We start from the raw sequence: 15000 nt of genomic DNA, 5'->3' as shown, positions 1-15000 counted from the left end.
GATGTGGTCGAAAGAACTGTATTCACTGAAAAAAATTCCAAATGCTAACCTTCAAGTATGCCTTTATCATGTTCTTAGAACATTCAAGCGTGAAATTACAACTGAGAAAATGGGTATTACTGGTGATGAGAAAACCAATATCTTGGAGATCATTCAGAAGTTGGCATATTCAAGATCTGAAGAAGAATACAATGTTCATTATGAAGAACTTAGAGCCACACAATTGCATAATGTACTTCGTTACTATGATTCTAACTGGCATCAAATAAGAAAGCAATGGGTAGAGGGGTTCAAACACCAACAGATGTCTCTAGTTGAGAGGACTAATAATAGGCTAAAGTCTCATTTTCAGAAGTTGAAGTCTATGACAGCAAGCCATCATTCACTGCTTGAGTTCTTGTCTTACCTAAAGATGATAAGAACAGAGCGTGATAAGAAAGTTTTTAAGCTGTTTTACAAAGTGCCCTGCAATAGCATGGTGGACGTGTGAGCTCTGTAGTCAGGATCTGAGCAAGATGGATTCTGTGGTCTTGTGACTGTTGTCTTCAGTGGGTGCACCTGAAGTGTATTGGTAAAAGAACGCTCCCGAAAGGAAAGTTTTGGATTTTCAGAGACTGTTATGCCTAAAAATTCTGAGACAGTTGTATTTATTTTTTATAATTAATTAAGATTCGTTTCAATGATTTTTTTTTTAATTTGTAGTGAACAAGATTCAAAATTGTCTTTAAAATTATATAAATAAATTTTTTTTAAGTGTTTTGTGATTTTTTAGTTTTATTTTAATTATTTATAATATTTACCGGCAAAACAAGCTTAAAAGCAGGTTTGTCTATTTTACCGGGACCGGCAAAATCAGCTTAAAAGTAGGTTTGTCTATTTTACCGGGACCGGTTAAATAGCCTCCTCCTATTTTTAACAAAGACTAAAATTTAGTGTAGTTAGTACATCAAAAAAATTCATTGGATTTGCAGGAGCCTGTTGCATTTCATAACACTTTTTTCTTAAAGTTCTTTTAATAGATTCCCGGCTTCTTATGGCTCCATAAGCTGCCTGAGATGCATTTGCTAAGCACTGGTTGACAACAGTTGAAGTATTTTTTAGGGTTTCCGTTGCTCTGACTTTTCCGGCGGGTTTAATTTGAGCCACTTCAACTGATAATGCAGATGGACCATGGCAGTGCCGGTTAATCACTTTAATTACTTCTCCATTTCTCGTGTGGATTCTCCCTTTACACATATTTTTGTTTTCACATCCCCGAAACATGATGGAATTATCACGAGCACTACATGTATCAAATACGTAGATATATCTGTTATGTGAAGACTCCCCCTTTCTTCTTTTGCTAAAAATTTCACGAGGGATTATGGGCTCTATACTATAGCAATTAAAATGACCAGCACAGAATACAATAGAACTTGCAAACTGAGCAAAAAACTGAGTTGTTGTTGAAGTATGAGAAAAGAAACCAGAGAAACCGAAATTGTATATGTAAGCAATGATAATCATCTAATGGTTAGATCGCCAAAAAAGTTAATGACCTATTAGTATTAAATCTAAATAACCTAAAAATAAACAACAATTTCTAAAGACTGTTGAGTAGAGACACCCTTTAAACTAGCCAATTGCTAAAAAGTCAATTACTTGCAGTAATTTTTATATAATAATACGTCAAATAGTCCAATGTCAAAATATACATTTTATGATAATACGCCAAATAGTCTAGTGCCAAAATATACATTTTACAATAATACGCCAAATAGCCTAAAGCCAAAAACGGTATGCCAAAACGTCCATGCCAAAAAGATCACGCCAAATAGTTCCATTCCGTATAAATTGAGTATGTATATATATATATATATATATATATATATATATATATATATATATATATATATATATATATATATATATATATATATATATATATATACATATATATATATATATATATATATATATATATATATATATATATATATATATATATATATATATATATATATACATGTGTGTGTGGGTGTGTATGTGTGTATATATATGTATGATGAGAGAGAGAGAGAGAGAGAGAGAGAGAGAGAGAGAGAGAGAGAGAGAGAGAGAGAGAGAGAGAGAGAGAGAGAATGCCAGTTTTTCATCATAAACTGCAGAGTGAAACACAACTACAAATTATTTCCTTACGTTGCATATTTCAGTAATTTTTAATTGCACGGAATTTTTGCAGTTTACCAGAATTCTTTTCGTAAATAAAAAAAAAAAAAAATAGCAGCACCAATTTTCTTTTAAAATTCAAATCTATAACGTGTTTCCTGGACTGGTAGAACTATTTTTGTTTTGAATATATTTTAACCGAGAAATCGTAAACCTTGTAAACATTTCTGATTTTTTCCAGTGATAAAAATTAAAATGATTCATACGAAAACTTTTATTGAAATTTTCTGCTGCATGCATTTGCTTTTTCTATATGCTTGGTAACTGCTCAAAGAAAATTCTAAATAAATTGTACCGTCAAATAACTCTTATGCAATTTGACCCAAAAAAAATATTACTAGCAAAGATCTGGATATTTCTTTAGAGTCTAGATTTCATTTTAAAATCTAAGAGAATTTTGTATATGTTCTAACGATAGCTTATACTTCATAACTTTTACATTTCTTAGGGCCATTTGTTCGTGTATACTTTACTTGAAATAAATTATTAGTAGTAATATAAATTTGCCTGGTAAAATAGTCATATGGTACCATTTTTCTCTTTATAATTAGTACTTTCTTTCTTTCTTGTACAATACTTTCTTTTTTTTAAGTTAAAGAGTGAAAATTATATAGAGAAATATATCCTCTTTAATTGCATTTTTTGGGTGGCAAAGAAATGCGAATGAAAATGGTATGGGTACCCAAGATAATGGAGTAGAAAAAAGTATAGTTTGTTTCCAAAAGCCCTTGTAATTGAAATTTTAAATTCTTTAAACTTTCACGCAAGCATAAAATTCCAGGAAGCAATAGATCTAAATAATTGTAGAAGAATTCCTTCTTTTCTAATTCTAAGAGTCAGGCCTTCTCTATCATGAGGCTCAATACTATACTATACTCTAGAAGTTTTATTCCAGCTATGACCAATTTGTGGAATGAGCTTCCTAATCAAGTAGTTGAATCAGTAGAAGTTCAAAAGTTCAAACTTGCAGCAAATTTTTTTAAGTTGAACCGGCTTACATAAGTCTTTTTTATAGTTTATATTACAAATATCTGTTTTAATGTTGTTAATTCTTTTTTTTAATATTTTATTTTAATCTTTCATTACTTCTTGTATCGTTCATTTTTTTTCCTTATTTCCTTTCCCCACTGGGCTATTTTTCCCTGTTGGAGCCCTTGGGCTTATAGCATTTTGCTTTTCCAACTATGGTTGTAGCTTAGCTAGTAGTAGTAGTAGTAGTAGTAGTAGTAGTAGTAGTAGTAGTAGTAGTAGTAGTAATGATAATAACAATAACAATAACAATAACAATGATGATAATTATTATTTGGAATCCACTATCATATGAGCCCTTTTTCATAATCTATTATTGACTCTCCATGTACATTGAAATTTTATATTTACATTAAGTTTGAACATTTAAGGGGATGATACTTGTTAAGAATAAGGAAAATTAATTTTGAAAAAATTATAGCATGCTGAAAGCTCTGTAAGTCTTCACATATGCCCATTCATTTATTTATGACCTGAAACTAATTTAAAAAGCGCTTGAACTTAATATTTGATATTGGGAAAAGGAATAGGTGAAAAATTATGCTTCACAACTTGAAGTCCCTGATTCACTTGTTATAATAAAAATGGTTCCTTTATTCAAACATTCTCGTTTGAATATTTTTGTGCAGTTTTGAAGTTTAATGAAATATATACGAGTAGAAACTAGTCTTATAAATATAAGAAGCTGAATGATTAAGGATATAATAGTTATTCTCTTTTCGTGATATGAGAACATCATTTATTTAGAAATACCTAACATAATATAAAACTGCTCATACTATTTAAAAACTAACCCCTATAAAACAATTAAAATTGAAATAACAACAAAGTAGAAATCTTTGTTATTCAATTACATTTAATACATAAGAATTCTAAAGCAAATTGCTTCTTCTTAATTGCTAAAATATACAGGGGTATATAAAAAAGCGGAAAATTAAAACGATGTCATTAAGACCATAATTCAGTTTGCTGAGCAAAGACATTCAACCTCATCATATATCACCTTGAATGAAAGTAGAAATAAGTAATTTCAAAACGGGTGGTATTAAATTAAGTGTTTCTATGTTAATTTCACAAATGTCAACTACAGAGAGAATTATTCAAGTATAGCAATTACAACGTAAATTTACATTCATAATGATAACTCATTTCCAAACGCAATGATTAGTCTCCACTAGGATTGATTAGCAAAAGTTCAGTTGTACAGATACAGCTAATTCTATTTGCAGGTCTCTCTCTCTCTCTCTCTCTCTCTCTCTCTCTCTCTCTCTCTCTCTCTCTCTCTCTCTCTCTCTCTCTCTCTGTCGATTTATGTTCCTCATGCCGTCTGCTTGCATCAAGAAAAGAGGTCTGAACCCGGTAATCTTACTACTGTGACGGCAGTAGAGGAGTAATTATTACAAAGACAGCTTCCGAACAACTAACTTTAGTTAGAGACAATAGAGGTATCTATAGACTCCCAAGAGGTCATAGAAGGGTAACAATTGCATATTTAGATTCAACAAATTTTGTCAATAATGTTGACATTGCCATAAAAATATGCAATGTGATAACAGAATGATAATAGTTGCATTAGGGTGTTACATTCAACACCTTTTTGGCATGAAGACTGATGCCTGTTACAGTTTAGAAGTTGTATTAGCGTTACTTGGTGCACGTTCATTACATAGTTCCCCCAACCCGAAGCAAACATACATACGAAAGAGGAAGACCTGTCCTTGAGACGTACAGTTGGAGGGTCATCTTGAAGTAGATTCGTTGGTTTTAGGTGGTCAATGGTGATTCAATCCTCTTTATTCACAACGCTGAGGGAGAAAGCTTTCTATGTACAATGGGTCGAGAGGAATAGGGTCATAAGTTGTGGCTTGAAAGTAATGTGCTTTTTGGATGCTGAATCTTGCTATCTATGAGGAAACTAAGCCAGCGCTACATAAGGCAGATGTTGGATCTTGCATGGGGATGGCTTCAGGCTACAGAGAGGAATGATTTATGACTGAAAGGAAACTGTGTCTATGACGCCAAGCACGTCAACGTGAACGTGAGAAAAACAACGCCGAGGTTGATAAAAAGTGACGACACCAGAATCTGTGTCGATGTACTTTGGAAGATTGACATGAAATACAGCCGAGGCCCCAATCCTTGACATCTATAGCAAAGACATGCCATATAAACATCGAATCCAGTACATGTGCCATAGATTTGTACAAAAGTTGGAGTGGTTACGGATCAATTGAAACACCTGTTGGCACATGGAGGCTGGTATCCACAGGCTTGGCCTACAAGTACCAACAGCATAGAGGAGTGTGGCGTTGGAGTCATCGATGGTGATGTCTTCCCATGCTAGGTGGATGGCAGCAAGAATGTTTCTAGAAAGGATCAGCGATAGGATTCAGTTTACCAGGAATGTATTGAATGGTACAGTTGTACACAGAAATGGCAGAAAGATGTCAGTGTTGATGGGTGGGGCAGGTGTCTAACTGTCGAGTGAAGGCTTGCTCAGGGGGCATGTGGTCTTTATGAATGACAAAGGAGGTACTCTCTGAGAAGTGACGGAAGTGACGGACAGGCAAATAAACTTGTAGTACTTTGCTTCTGAAGGCTCGAGTAAATGGATTCTGCCTTTGAAAGTTTTCTAATGAAAAAGTCCAATGGGCAGAGTAATCCATTGTTCATTTGTTAGAGTAACTCCCTTTCAGGAATATGAGTGCAATTGTCATGGGAAAGGTGAGAGCAGTAGCAGCTGATAGGGTTGAAGAAATCACCATTATGAAAGGGGCACACTTCGAGTACTGCTGATACTTCAGGAGTGAGGTAATGATCCAAAAGTACCACTTCCTTGGCAACAAAACTACATTTGTCATACATGATTACATGGCCATTCTTCTCTCAACGGGTCTGGTGCCTAATATCTGAATCTTGCAGACAATGTGGGCCCCATCATCTTGATATGTTGATATATACAGTGCTTGATGACACCTTGGATATAAAGAGAGGAGGTCTGGCGTTGACTAGCCATTGCTGCATAACATCAAACAGAATGTGGAAATGGGCAAGGGAATATGTTTAGATGAGAAGCTGAGCAATGTTGGCAACGATGAAATTGTCACAGTTCTTGGTAGTCCCAAACAACAATGTCAGCATTTCATCACCAATGGTGGGGGTAACAGATCCACTTTAGCCACTAGACTGAGAGCAGTCTTTGAATTATGTGGTTGCGCCATTAATACGAAACATAGAAGAAGTAGATACTTATCTACCAAAAGGCACTAGGGGCCATTCTGCCATTTTCACTTTCCGTAGACTGACTAAAGGCAGTAGAGGATTCATTGACCTGCCAGACCATACTAATTCTAGTAAGATCATCTGCTACGCATCAAGAGTAGAAGCCGAAAAGACAACTTATTTCTTACCTTAACCCAATACGTCACCCTGCTGCCATTGACTTTTTCAAGCTTTAATGGGGTATTTCCTCCACACCCAAAGTTTTCTTTATTCCACCAAGTTGCTCATCCGCTTATATAACCGTTGGCAAACTTGGATTGATAAGGTATACCGCCTAGCACGGTATATTTATATATATATATATATATATATATATATATATATATATATATATATATATATATATATATATATATATATATATATATATATATATATAGATAGATAGATAGATAGATAGATAGATAGATAGATAGATATATTTATATTATGTATTAGTATATATATATATATATACCATATGATAAATTTTGCACATTTTTACGTGTTTTCATATTCAAATAAGCCATATATATTTTTGATACATTAATGTCTGGATTCTCTTAACGACCTCGGGATCAGAGCCCCAGGCGAAATCACACAAAGACAAGAGCTTGGCTCCGGCCGGGAATCGAACCCTGGTCGGCAAGCTTGTATAGACAGTGACTAAGCCACTTGGCCACGAAGAAAGATATAATGCTATGGATGGATGAGAAAAAAATATACTATTCCTCTGAATAATAAAAACGAGATCCAACATTAAATTAGATTCCTGATATCAAAACCGATCGTGATTGTTTTATCAGAGATCCTTTTCAGTTTGCTAAAACATCGAGTTCACTGTGCAAATAAATCAGCTTCAACTTATTTTATGTTAATGGAAGTGGCTCTTGCCTCGGGAATTTCATTTCTGTCGCACTTTTGCAAATCCTATTTTATGTTTGATATACAGCTGTTAATATACATGAATACATATATGCAGTGTTACTGTAAGAGAGATTTTATATATGGATGTATATAAGCCTAGTGAGTGTTACTGCACGCAAGATATTTTATATATATATATATATATATATATATATATATATATATATATATATATATATATATATATATATATATATATATATATAACAAGGCACTTCCCCCAATTTTTGGGGGGTAGCCGACATCAACAAATGAAACAAAAACCAAAAAGGGGACCTCTACTCTCTAAGTTCATCCAGCCTAACAAGGGACTCAACCGAGTCCAGATGGTACTGCTAGGGTGCCACAGCCCACCCTCCCAATTATCCACCACAGATGAAGCTTCATAATGCTGAATCCCCTACAGCTGCTACCTCCGCGGTCATCTAAGGCATTTGAGGCAGCAGCAGGGCCTACCGGAACTGCGTCACAATCGCTCGCCATTCATTCCTATTTCTAGCACGCTCTCTTGCCTCTCTCACATCTATCCTCCTATCACCCAGAGCTTTCTTCACTCCATCCATCCACCCAAACCTTGGCCTTCCTCTTGTACTTCTCCCATCAACTCTTGCATTCATCACCTTCTTTAGCAGACAGCCATTTTCCATTCTCTCAACATGGCCAAACCACCTCAACACATTCATATCCACTCTAGATGCTAACTCATTTCTTACACCCGTTCTCACTCTCACCACTTCGTTCCTAACCCTTTCTACTCGAGATACACCAGCCATACTCCTTAGACACTTCATCTCAAACACATTCAATTTCTGTCTCTCCGTCACTTTCATTCCCCACAACTCCGATCTATACATCACAGTTGGTACAATCACTTTCTCATATAGAACTCTCTTTACATTCATGCCCAACCCTTCATTTTTTACTACTCCCTTAACTGCCCCCAACACTTTGTAACCTTCATTCACTCTTTGACGTACATCTGCTTCCCCTCCACCATTTGCTGCAACAACAGACCCCAAGTACTTAAACTGATCCACCTCCTCAAGTAACTCTCCATTCAACATGACATTCAACCTTGCACCACCTTCCCTTCTCGTACATCTCATAACCTTACTCTTACCCACATTAACTCTCAACTTCCTTTTCTCACACACTCTTCCAAATTCAGTCACTAATCAGCCAAGCTTCTCTTCTGTGTCTGCTACCAGTACAGTATCATCCGCAAACAACAACTGATTTACCTCCCATTCATGGTCATTCTCATCTACCAGTTTTAATCCTCGTCCAAGCACTCGAGCATTCACCTCTATCACCACTCCATCAACATATAAGCTAAACAACCACGGTGACATCACACATCCCTGTCTCAGCCCCACTCTCACCGGAAATCAATCACTCACTTCATTTCCTATCCTAACACATGCTTTACTACCTTTGTAGAAACTTTTCACTGCTTGCAACAACCTTCCACCAACTCCATATAACCTCATCACATTCTACATTGCTTCCCTATCAACTCTATCATACGCTTTCTCCAGATCCATAAACGCAACATACACATCCTTACCTTTTGCTAAATATTTCTCGCATATCTGCCTTACTGTAAAAATCTGATTCATACAACCCCTACCTCTTCTAAAACCACCCTGTATTTCTAAGATTGCATTCTCTGTTTTATCCTTAATCCTATTAATCATTACTCTACCATACACTTTTCCAACTACGCTTAACAAACTAATACCTCTTGAATTACAACATATATATATATATATATATATATATATATATATATATATATATATGTGTGTGTGTGTGTGTGTGTGTGTGTGTGTGTGTGTGATTGTGTGTGCCTATTGTTACTGTAAGCAAGAGATTTTATACTTTATTTTATTTATTCATAGTGTTAATAAGAGGGAGAGATTATACTGTATATATGAATATGTAAATGTTTTTCGTAAGGGAGATTTTCTTCATCATATAAAAGTGAATATCTGCTGCTTTATGAGAGAAACAACAAATTTGGATTTATGATCAAGATGTGACAATTTAATACTCATGCTAATATGTGGTGAATAACAATTAGTTAATATGTACCATTGTTAATGCCTTATTTATCGTTGGCATTTTTTATTTATGCTCATTTCTCTTTTATTACCTCTACCAACGAAGTGGGGAAGAGTTTATGATTAAAGCCCCTGTTTGTCCGTTTATAGAACTAATTCAAATTTGAACAGATATAATTTTGTTAATAATATACTCTTATGAAGGTGGTCTAACATAAGAGTAACTATTTTATTCATGAATTTCATTTGTGTATTCAAGAGATGTATAACCAGCTCGTAAGGTGAGTTCCATTCATGTAGTTTAAGTAATGTATGTAAATTACATAATACTTTCGTCATTCATGTAATTGTAATTCTTATTTAATTCAGTATATGTAAATTTAGGTTATATTTAAGAGTAAACTTTCTATTTCCCGTATTTTGTTATGAAGTCTTATGTAATCTCCTTGATTGGAAGGTGCACGAAAGTTCTCGAAGTAGATTTACTATTATTTTTATTATCACAAGAAGGAGGTAGGCGGATTTAGCTGCGAGAGGGTTTCCTCGCAAGCAAAGCTAGTATTCCCTTTTCAATTTACTCCATTGGCAACCTTACGCCCCCAGAGCCATGACCCCAACGATTCCAGTAGGCGAACTGAAAGGTTCTGGAATGACTAATACCATATATATTAGCCCCCAGAAAGGCATAAGCAGCAGAAGAGATTCAGCCTATCCCTTTTCAAAAAAGCCAAAGTTCCCCTGCCCTCTTTCCTCTCAAGTGTGTGTCCTCTCAAACGTGAATAAGTTTTTTACCAACGTATATTGAATATAGTGTTGTTAAACGTTGGTGAATTTTTTTTTGGATGTTAAATCAAGAGTAGTATGTTAAAGTACTTTAACATAGATTTTGTAACTGGCCCTGTGAGATTTAGGTTAAACATTGAGGTGTATTTATTTTGCTCAACGTTCAGTAACCTCGTGTGAACCAAAAGACGTAAATGTAACAGTTACTTTTATGTAAATTTCATTTAGTGTTTAATCATTAAAGTCTTAAAGTGGTTAACTTTTTCAATTAATTATCAAGATTAAATATTTTTTGGTAAAATTAATTTACAGTGAAACCAGTGTTTACATAATTTTCATAGAGAAACGTTTTCTTGTCTTACTTTAAGGTTTACTTCAGATTTAATATTTTGGGTGATTTATTTCTGGTGGTAATTCTTTCGAAGTGCTGTAATTTTTTATGGAATATATTTATTTTTGTAAAAAGTGTATTATTTCGATCACCAATATTTCCTAGAGTTCCTTTCTCGTAATCCCTGACTAAGAACCGAAGTAAGAGGTTGTTTTGGAATAGTTCAAATTAAGTAATCACCCAGTTTTGCTTTGAGTGTAATGTAAGAGACCTTTGGATATTCAGTGTTCATAAATATTGCCGTCTGGGAGTTGCGTATATTCTCATAGCTCGGGTTATATATTCTAAGTGTAACAGACTAATGCAATATAAACAATTGACTTTATAGCTCGGGATTTTATGTAATTCGCCTGCCGTAATGATACGTTTGCATTGACCTTTAAATGAAATTTTCCTGAATGAAAATTTTACATGATCAGACAGACAGACAGACAGACCGAGATTCATCCTAACAGCTTTTGCAGAGTCACGAACTGGGCAATCAAAATCTGTTTCGTGGCTTTAGAGTGAATCACGATCATCGGCAATGGTTGTTAGGGAACCCATTATGCACTAAATACGTTTACCATGAAGCCTTTCATAGACTAATGGGTAAACAGATAATCCTCTTACGACTATTAAGTGGTCTTGATAAGTTATTTTCAAAACAATTAGTTTCTCGGAGGAAATGAAAGCAATAGTGTTATAAAGAACTCATAATATATAGTTTGAAAACGAAAAATTACTAATTCGATGTAATGGTATAAGTATAAATGTATTGAAAGAGTGAAAATATAAAACAGACTTTCGGCAATTGTTTCGTTGATATAACTGTCTAAAATCTTAGTCCAAAATAACTCGTAAAGTTATTACGTAGTCAACATTCCTGTCATTTACTAAGATTCATTTTGCTAAGAGTCTTATTACTTTTAAACATTCTGATGAGATGAATCATACAGGTTGCCAGAATATTCCTTCATGGGTTTTAACCTTTTTCCATTACTATCAATACTAATATTTGCAATTATGATAATAATAAACATGCAAAAAATGCTAATATCAAATACCCCACTGAATGTGTTTCCAGGTAGAACAATTCATATCTATAGCGTTTAAACTCAAGACAGCATTCTTGTAATTGTTTCTTTTCATGCAAATATAGGTAATACATTCTCTTTCTGAAGAAGCATTCCTTCATTTGCCAGAAGCGCGAATATTCTACATTGTCCAAAATTACCATTTCCTCCTGAATGCTTACAATAGCTACTTATTCCTAAAGTTAGCAAGGTCAAGGAAAATCACATCTAAAATTCATTTCCTTTAGTTTTATTCAGCTATATGCTTGACTTACTGAAAAAAAAGTTTGTTTTTTATTCCAAGTAAAAATATTCTCTACTGAACATATTTACACTGTCTCACACCTAGGGATAGAATCTATTATTCAGAAAAGAGATACAACTTTATAAGAAATATATATAGACAAGAAAAAGTTCGGAATAAGCTAATGTGTAACATTAATTAGCGAGGAACCTCTATTAGAATACAAAGGAAAAATGTTATGTCAGTAGCGAAAGGAATTGATAGAATAATGTTACAACTTGAAACATATGAGAAAAAATATGAACTAAAATTTTTGATTTTTATAATAATGAACGTTTCAATAACATTTTCTCCTTGCCTTCTTTTGTTGTATATGTTCTTTTGTGCCTGCCATTTACTTTGCGAACTCGTAAAGCAGTATGGGGTTATTAACTATAGATTACTTTTATTTGACGAATGATTTTCATAGAAAAAATCACAAGGAGCAGATACTCTCAAGTCCCAAACAAAGACAATTCGCACTACTTTTTTCTTTGCTCTTCGTGATATTTGCCAACCGCTTCATGTGCAGTTTTCATATCTTATATTCACATTATTTTGATTGAATTCCCTAGAAATTAAAGATGGTAATGTTTGATTCAGCTGGAAGACTTAAACATTCGCTTCAGTTATTCCTGAAAACAATCATCTGATTTTGTTTTCACAGGCTAATTTTTATTTTCCTATTCAAAGATATTTTTTTTTCACTTTGTATGTGTATTCATGTGTGCATATTGGTCTTCTATTCATTCCTTTCGCATCTTACATGGTCTGAGATTTCTCTGTTTCCTAATCGGGATTCCTCTTTTCTTTTAATGTTACATTTACCTTATTCAGAACTTTTTCTTTTCTGGATATATTTCCTATAGAGTCGTTTCCCTTTTCTGAATAATGGATTCTAGCTTTTGGTGTGAGACAAAAGAAATATGTTCAGTAGCGAACAGTTTTATTGTAAAAAAGAGATAAACAGAAACCATTTCCTGTAATTCAAGAATTTAGATATATAATGATTATAGGTAATTAATTTCAGATACAATTCCACTTTATCTTGCTGAGTTAATAGGAATAAGCAGTAGCTATTGCAGACTGTGCTCTTAATGCAAATGTAAGTATTCAGAAGGGAATGGTAATTGCGGACGATGTAGAAAATGAAGGGAAACTTGTGTGTTGTGAAATGGGGAGGTAATGCGGTAAATAAAAACACGAATCTGTCTCACTAGACTAATTATAATCCGGAAACAATGATTTACTGGTTCATGATGAACATAGTATTCATGGTGCCTTAATGAAAGGAAGTTTTATATTATTCGTTGCCCTTAATTTAGTTTGAAAAAAAAGTTAATAACCACAACAATAGATGATATTCAGGCAAAGGAATGTAGGTTAAAATAAGGCGAAATAATGGCAAGCATTACAAAGAGGCAAACGCTGGTGGGAAAAATTAAAGGTGCCATGACTCTTAAGGTAAAAGAGGGACGAACAAATAATGAGATGTAGGTCATAAAAAAAGTAAGAATATGATATTTAAATTTGCGTTGGTATGGAAGTGTATATAGGTTGTTTTATTTTCAGTCAACTTTATAAATTTACGGTAATAGAATTAGTTAACCCTATTTCGACCATATATTGTAGGCAGAAAGCAACTATCTCCCTCTCTCTCTCTCTCTCTCTCTCTCTCTCCCTCTCTCTCTCTCTCTCTCTCTCTCTCTCTCTCTCTCTCTCTCTCTCTCTCTGTGTCATACACAAACATATTGAGCAGTGTGTCCAGCCCTGAGCTCAAGTTCATGCCTCTCTACCAAACCACAGACGGTGGCCTTCAAGTGCATTGGACACATCTAAATGAATTGTTCAGAATACATGTCTGACGGATTGCAGGATATACAGCAAGTAGTACAAGATAGGAGGACTGGTCCAATCCTTCATAGTGGGAATTTAAAACAGGACAAAATTATTTAGTCAAAACTTTAAAAATTCATATCAATATTTATTGCTACGAAAAAAACCTTTCTGTTTCATACCCTGCACTTTTTGTCTTAGTCTCTGATACGTTTTTCTTTAATTTTAGGAACTCTGTAGCGAAATTTATGATTTATTCCATCTGTCACACGTATTTTTCTCTCTTGAGGCTGACATATATATTTTTTCTCTCTTGAGGCTGACATATACTGCAGATTTATTCTCTATATCCCAACTCCTTAGTAACTTCCCAATAGGATTTAATCACGATCTATAGGCAACTCTACAGTGTTTTCCACCTGTTTCACAAATTAGTTCATCAATAACAGGGAAAATTGAGGTTAATTCTGCCTTCCTATTGTTTCGAATTATGTTTATAAGAACGTCGTTTGGAGACTCATTACTTTATGGTCGGTTTACTTCATATATTGCAGTGGCAGAGAAGTCTTAAATTCCGTAGTGTCTTTTGACCATTTGTTATTTCAATTAATCTTTTAGGTTAAATTGGGTAACCGTATGTTTCTCCACCTGACTGGTTGAAAATATTTCCTCTTCAAATATTACCAAAGAAATTCCCTACATTATTTTTGATTTCTTGACTTGTTTTAGCATAGAAATCTGGCCCGAGGCATCGGGTTTCTCCTTAACAGCTCATTAAATGTGAATCCTTTTTCTTTGACCCTTTTCAATATTCTTGCAGATGAACAGAACTTCTATACTTGAAAAGGGATTTCACTATGCACCTTGCGTATCAGTCAGAAAATAGTATCTAACATATTGTATAGAACCAGCATGATTAATCTAATTAGCATGGAGGATCAGGAAGACATTAGATTAAAAAAAAGATTATAAAAAAAAATAATTTTGAGCATAATCAGTTAATTTTAGCATCCCAATGTGCCGTAGCAAATTTCTGAAACAAATATGACCATACATATAATTTTCTACTTAAATAAGGATCGTATATTAAAATTTGTTTTTTATAAAAATTCAATATTGATATAACGTGTTACCAAAAGTTCTGAGTATTTCATCATACATATA

This window comes from Palaemon carinicauda, chromosome 11 (genome assembly GCF_036898095.1).
Source record: "Palaemon carinicauda isolate YSFRI2023 chromosome 11, ASM3689809v2, whole genome shotgun sequence".
In the NCBI taxonomy this organism is placed as follows: Eukaryota; Metazoa; Arthropoda; class Malacostraca; order Decapoda; family Palaemonidae; genus Palaemon; species Palaemon carinicauda.
The sequence above is the reverse complement of the archived record's forward strand: the minus strand, read 5'-3'. Positions refer to the sequence as shown.